This window comes from Neolamprologus multifasciatus, chromosome 9 (assembly GCF_963576455.1).
Source record: "Neolamprologus multifasciatus chromosome 9, fNeoMul1.2, whole genome shotgun sequence".
In the NCBI taxonomy this organism is placed as follows: domain Eukaryota; kingdom Metazoa; phylum Chordata; class Actinopteri; order Cichliformes; family Cichlidae; genus Neolamprologus; species Neolamprologus multifasciatus.
The window spans coordinates 24,600,461-24,607,763 of NC_140447.1; the positions used below are offsets into that span (position 1 = coordinate 24,600,461).

The 7,303-nt window shown below is 43.4% G+C and overlaps 1 protein-coding gene across 1 annotated transcript in view; it reads left to right on the forward strand.

Moving 5' to 3' along the window:
* arhgap21a (Rho GTPase activating protein 21a) overlaps positions 1-7,303 on the forward strand; it is a 103,716-nt gene that overhangs the window by 4,154 nt on the left and 92,259 nt on the right. The window lies entirely within an intron of this gene.

Below are 7,303 nucleotides of genomic sequence, written 5' to 3' on the forward strand. Positions count from 1 at the left end.
CAAACAGATACCCAGCTGGACACGTCTTCAGTGTCACCTCCCAACCCTAATATAATTTCATGAAAATGACATATCTAGCTATGGAGTGCAAAGTCTCCAAAGGATCTAACCGTGTTTGGGCCGTGATGTTTTATCAGTCAAAGCAGCGACAAAGGGATGTCGATTTACATACATCTGAAAAGCAAATGTGTCTCGTTGCAGTACATCAGGCCGCTTTTATGTTCTGCAAACAAGGCATTGACTTGGACATGACCTGGCTTCTGATTTAGCACACACATGCACGCACACACACGCACGCACACACAGAAGGTGTCATGGGAATAACCAGGAGCACGCTCTTTGAAGGGTTTTCCCATTTGAGAACGCCACTTCTCCCTCGCTCTGGCGATCAAACTGAAAGTGGAGTGCATGTGTGTATATTTTGGCATCTCTTATCGGAATCAAGCTTCCCAGCTATTTTTTTTTTCCTGGAAAAGACAAAAAAGGAAATCTGCATGCATGCTGCACTCAAATCAAGGTCACCCGGGATATGTGTGCATATGTGTGTCGGACCGCACCCGTATCTTTTCCTCTCGTGGAGGGGGTGACATTAACGCTCGGTAAGGCTTCTCCGCTCGGCCACACAGGCCGCAGTCACGCTGGACGCTATTTTTCCATTAGTTAGAAGCACAGACAGATGATTGATGGATGTGTAGGGGGGAAACAAATGGGTGGGAGCAGGAAGCGGGAAGATGAGAGTTTATCCAGTGGAAAAAAAAATACCCCCCTTTCCTCATCTTTTATTTATTTATTTATTTTTTGTTGTTGTTGCCAATTGGCTCAGTGTCACAGCCTCTTCTGCCTGGATGCCCCCGCCCCTATGTAAGATTAAGGGAGGGCAGGGGGTAGGGGGTGGTAGGAGTTTGGGTGGGGGGGTTGCACATGTAGGCAAACAGGCAGAGCAGAACCAGTCTAATGCTCACTGAGCATGATACACTATCCATTACACATGCCCAAGGCACCTCCATCAACACTTGCCCCCTATCTGGCTCTGTCTTTGGCTCCCAGGGCATGACATACACTGCTCAGATGTGTGCTCAGTTGATCTGCATAGCACATTTCTTAAGGCGGTATTCACACTCCTCCTCCTTCATCCTGTCATATTCTACACCCTGCACGCTTCATGAACCACAGATTATGTAATGCACTGCGCTGTGGCTGCTGGTAGATAATGAATATGTGGAACACATACATCGAAAAAGGGCAAACATTTCATATGACCTTTTCTTACATTTATTATTTATTTTGGAAGTGAAGCATATACTATATAGCTGTTATGCATTAGCAGTGTCTGCGTAGGTTCTCAGTCATCCAGGTCATGGTAATCTAATGAGCTTGAAGTTTCTTGAAGACGTTTCACCTCTCATCTGAGAAACTTCTTCAGTTCAGCGCATTAGCAGTGTTTGTTTTTGAAAGGACCTTATGTAACAGGCTGTTATCAGAATACATATCGTAACCTGTGGTGTTAGTCTGGATTCTGAGGTCTTGGCAGGAAACCACATTATTTCCTGTTAGCATCAGCAGTGGAAGTGAACAAGGGCACTCTGATGAAGGAATGATTTCATGAATGGATGGCAGAGAAGCCGCTGGAAGCTTTTGGAGGTTTATTTAATATGGCCTTTAAAGTGTACAACACCAAACTGAACACAGCTTCTTGATCGCAGTCTGGCAGTTGTTCACAGAAAAATAAGTGGAGCTGGTGAGGTCAGCGTGAGTATATTTAATGTTGCACATACTGGAGCGCTCTCGATCTGCTATAATGCTAACTGAGTGACACAAGACAAATAGGTGAGCTGTGCAAGTGCTGTTCTGCATGCACATGGTGGGTGAGAGGAGAGACATGGAAGCATGTCAACTGAACAGGCAAATAAGTATGAAGTCATAATATTTGCCTGTTGTTTTCTATGTTTTTTTTAAAGTTTCTTTATAGTTCTTTTGAGTTATTGTTGCAGGTGATCAGGCCTGCCAGACTGTCGGGATGCACGCTGCTGGTAGAAACTCTTGACCACAGTTACTAAATGACAAGCTAACAGTTAATGCTAGAAAACCTCTGCGATTTAATACTCTAATTTACAGTTGGGGTAATATGGGATGTTTTTGATTTGTTGAAGCCTTAAATATAATTTTAATCAGAGCTAGGCCACACGGGAACCTTTTACACCATGGGTCTTTGGTGGAAAAAAGTGGTCCCAGTGGGTTGTGGCATCCCCAGGTGAAGCTGGGAATGACCCTTTGGCTGCTGGGGATGCCTTAGTCATGACTGATGAAAAGGTGGAGCATGAGCTGGGCTGGCGGATTGGTGTAATGTCATCATTAATAAAAGCATTGTACCGGACTGTTTTAGTTAAGAGAGGATTGAACGGAACGTGTCTTTTTCGATTTTACCAGAGTTCCAGCCGTCACCTATGTTTGTGAGAGCTGAGTGATGACCGAAAGCATAAAGTTGCAAATACAAAGGTCCGAAGTTTGGCTAGCCTTTGCCTTAGAGACAGGGTGGGGAGGTCAGATAGAAGTCTCAGAGCAGAGCTCAGGCCCTTCATGTTGAAAGGAGATAGTAAGGTGGTTAAGGCATCTGGTTTGGATGCCTCCTGGGCACCTCCTTTTGGAAGTTTTCCAGGCACGCCCAACTGGGAGGAGACCCCGGGGTAGACCCAGAACCTACTGAAGAGATTATATATATATATATCATTTGACCTGAGAACGCCTCAAGTTCCCCTGGTGGAACTGGAAAGTGTTGCTGGGGAATAGGATGTCAGGAATACCCTGCTAAGCTTGCTGCCACCATGACCTGGCTTCAGAAAGGGAAAGAGGACAGCTGGATGGATTTTTAGGTAGCAAGATAGTGGATTGATCAGCTATTTGTTTTGACAAAAATGTAATAATAATCAATGAAACCATTTTTCACATTATACAAACAAACAATAGCAAATGTATTTCTAAATTAGTCTTAAAACGTTAGGTTGACAGAACAAGCAGTCTGAAGTCATTACACAGGGTAAAATCGGCTGCATTTAGGCAGTGCTTTTCCAGACTTATTCATTTCTCACAGCACAAGTCATAATCCGATTATTCTGGTCACCATTGACGTCATGTTTATTTAACACAATAACTCAATAACTTTTGAAAGAGCTTAACAAAACAAATTGATTTGCAGCTGTTTTTTCTTGTTTGGCTTCTTGAAACTAAGGTTACCAAATGGCTTAATTTGTCGTAGCCTTCTTGTTCAATAATGACTTTCTTACTGTCATCTTGGTCCAAGCAGAACTAAACCTGAGCCAGCATGCTGGCGTCTGAGGTTTGAGTTTGAACACATAGTACAGAAAGTACAGTTTTCAAATATCACTCACATACACAAATTAATGACACATAGCGCAAAGGCACTTCCACCTATTTTCCTATTAGCGGATCGCCGGCTCCACCTCCTTGGGATTTCTTTACCTGCATTTTCTGTTGAGCAGTTATAAAAATTAGCTATCTGGATGGATTTGGACTGAATAAAAATGCTAATTTTGATGTGTATTAACTCTTCTCCACTGATGTTAATAACCCACCTCATCCATCTGCTGTCTCAATAAGCCTCATGTCCTTTCGTGACTTTCATGGCGTTCTCTTCCTGATGGCCTCATCTATTTTCCGTCAGTGAACTGAGGTAACGTGGACATCCGTGGAACACACATGCGCTGTGTGTTGTTTTGAACGCGAGGTCGTGTGGCACTGCCTGCGCGAGAGCGCCACGAGATCCATAACTCACAATTGATTGGATTATATTGGCTTCATCGTGGGGGGAGGGCACATGCTTTTGCTCTTTACCAGACTATTCCTGGCGTGTGACGGAGGGAGTTTTGGAGCCACATGGTGCTGCATGATGTCACAGCGGTTTACTGTCTAGATGTTATGTAGACAGTTGTGTGTCAGTAATTCAGCATTTTATGCTTTAAATTATTCCAGCATGAGATAATTTGGATTTACGTGATGTCTTTAATTTCCAGAAATCTAAAACAAATTCTGCTATTATAAGGAAACCTGAACTGATGCAAAGTCCTCTCTCACAAACTGCTTTCAGAATATTTTTCAGAAACATTTTGATGCCTTTTAAGAGGTAATTTCACTTTTTTGAAATATCGTCAAGGAATGACGCACTTTATTAGATTTGCCTGGCCTAGATTTAGATATTGTGGGAACAGTGAGTTCTTGTTGAAGATATTGGTTGAAGATTTGTTTGTATTAATCCCCCTGACTTCTTAAGCATTTTGTTGTGTTTTGTTTTAAATGTAAGATGTCAAAACATCGGCTTTGACGTGCTTAATCTCGCCAGGAAGTCTGCAGACAGCTGGACGGTTTGACCGACATCATGTTTTGACTTATTCTATGTGATGTTTTGGCTTGTCTTGCTGAGCATCTTGACAGAAGCCCCCTCCACCCATGTGGTTATTTTTTTAAGCTAATCAGACATATTTGGTGTCTATCCTCTGGAGGTAAAGTTAGCCGTAAGTTTAAAGAAGCAATTTCACAGTAAAATCAAATATGCATGTTTTAATTCCAGTCTGCAGGCTTCACACCAAACATCTACATTTACATCTTGTCACTCCCATGAATGTCAGCCTCTCCTCACAGCTATATGCCATCGACTGCCTATAAAAGATAGAGATAGCCACTGTGACTTCATCCTTATTTACAGATTAGCTTTTTGTTCTGAAAGTGACCATATTTGGATGAGAGGGTGAGGTACTAAGTTAACTACTAGAGTCACTGCAACTGGTTAAAAATGTACATTTATAAATAGTACGGGTGCAGTGTATAGACACAGATAGAGGTCATTAATGGTAAGTAACAGACTAAGAAATTCACGGGAACTGAAGCAAATTTTTTTGGATGAATGTTACGACTCAAGAAGCTGTAATGTTTGTCACATAATTACAATAAAATTCTCTAAAAGGCACAGACTGTGCAAACACAGTGTACTGAGACCTAGGACACTGTGCTGGCACACACTGGCCACACTTTATAAATGCTTAAAGCTAGGCTTAAAATCCACATGGATTATTATAAGTAAATTCACATGTTGCATAGTTGTTACAGTACGGAGCTATCCATATAGATCTAAACAGTTTTTCATACATGCTTTGGTGTAACGTTGAGCATTTTAACATGCGAGACCATAGTGACTGAAGCAAGCATCAAGTGGCCAGGTGAGGAACTGCAGTTTCAGGTACTTACTGTGTCTGCACTGTGGTACAGGTTGATTTTGTAGTTTGATTGAATGAAAATAGTTCCTATATGAAATTGCTCACCACAAGCTCCCACAGTGAACACCCCTTTAGACATCTCTATAGATGATATCCCTGAAAAAGGGAAACTCATATCAGAGCAATCTAGGTGGGTAAATAGCACTACAGCCCAGAGAAGAGCCAGTGAGTGTTCATCTCCCGAGCTGGTGAGCACTGAGTTTTGGGTAGCCATGTCTGGTCTCCGGTCAAGTTTGGGGACTTGGCTGACCTTTTGGGCCAGACTGTGTTTGTAGCCTCCTGACCTGACACAGTCTCATGTCTGCATGATTACTCAAGCTGTCTCACTCTTCTTTTAAAAATATGAAAGGAGTAAAATGGTAAATGGTAAATGACCTGTATTTATATAGCGCTTTACTAGTCTCTAAGGACCCCAAAGCGCTTTACATATCCAGTCATCCACCCATTCACACACACATTCACACACTGGTGATGGTAAGCTACATTGTAGCCACAGCCACCCTGGGGCGCACTGACAGAGTACTGCTGCTGTTGGTGCCAGTTCACTGTTGTCCCCTTGTGTGTGTGCAGATGTCACTCAAAAGTTGAACATTTTCAAATTAGGGCACGATAATTTTATGGATTACATATTCTAAATTTTGCACACGTTTAATTACAATTCCTGCTCAGGCTTTGCAATCTTTAGAGAAGGAAAAAAACAGGAGCTTTTATTAAAAATGTATCAGTATTTTAAATCCCACCTCAGGCTGCTTTGTAGTTATGGCGTTTCTCATTTGAAGTGGATTTAATGCATCTCCCTGATGAAGCAGGCTGTCACAGTCACAAGCATCTGGACATCATAGAGCATCAAAGGAGTGGAAGAAACATAAGTAGTCCCAGGCAGCTGTTTACTGGCATCCAGTAGTTTGCAGATTCTGTCTTCTCACATATTAAAATGATTCACTGCATACTTTTTCTTTCTTTTAAAAGCTTGATTTCTTTGATATCCCACAGCGAGAGGAAGTCTTAAACTGGACGCTCATTTACTTAAGAGAGCAAGGTGGGACTTTGCTCTGTGATGGTGGGGGCTGCGGCACTCCTCTTGGCTTTTGTCAGGGAGTCTGAAGAGTTTTTTGCAGAGTAATGAAATAAATAACTCAGGCTGCACAGCGTCCCGCATTGCCGGCAAAGTGCAGCATCACTCAGGTTTTCAGATTGAGGCAGAGCGCCTGCATAGCGCCTCCCTACTATACTTTCTTGCAGGATATCTTGAGCCCCGTTTAGGTATTACAAGCATTTAATTGAGCTCCAGTATGAGACTGCAGAGGAAGATATGGATCAAGTCAAAGACAGAGACTTTTAAGGAGGCAGAGGAAGAGAGGAGGGTAATCATTTGGTTGTCCTGCATTGTGGCCTGATGCATGTAGATTAAGAGTGATCCTGTGCCGCTCTCAATCTCAAGCTGCCTGTGCCTGGTACCACTGCAGAGACGAGCACCGGGAGGCACAGCCAGCCTGGAAGAGAGACAGAGAACATCAAAAAGAGCCTAGCAAAACGCAGAGGCGCATAGCAAGGAGAGGCGCATCCTTCTGCGTTGTCTTTTAGGCGTCGCCGCTGCCGGTCAGCATGCTGTTAACTCCTCTCTCTTTTTTCTTTCTTTTAAATGCTAAGATAATCCCCCGAGTTTCTGTGCAGCCTGAATCATTAACATATTGTTCATTAAGCGTGTCTGGGGCGATGGCCACAGCTGACAGGGTACCTGCTGGGCTTGCAGATGGGCACGTGGACGTACCCTTCTGCTGATGCTTCTCTCTCGCCTCCTCGAACTCGTCTCTCCGGGGTGGAGAAGAAGTAGCGACGGTGCCAGCAGGGTGCCGCTGGGCACAGCGGGGTATGGTACACACAGCTGAGGGGCAGGTGTCTGGGCGGCTCATGTTTCTTCAGTGATAATGGCTCATCTTAAAGTTCTCGACTGTATGATTAACAACAACTGGAGTTTGATCTGTGATCTGTACTGCGCCTGGAGCAATCAGGTCAGT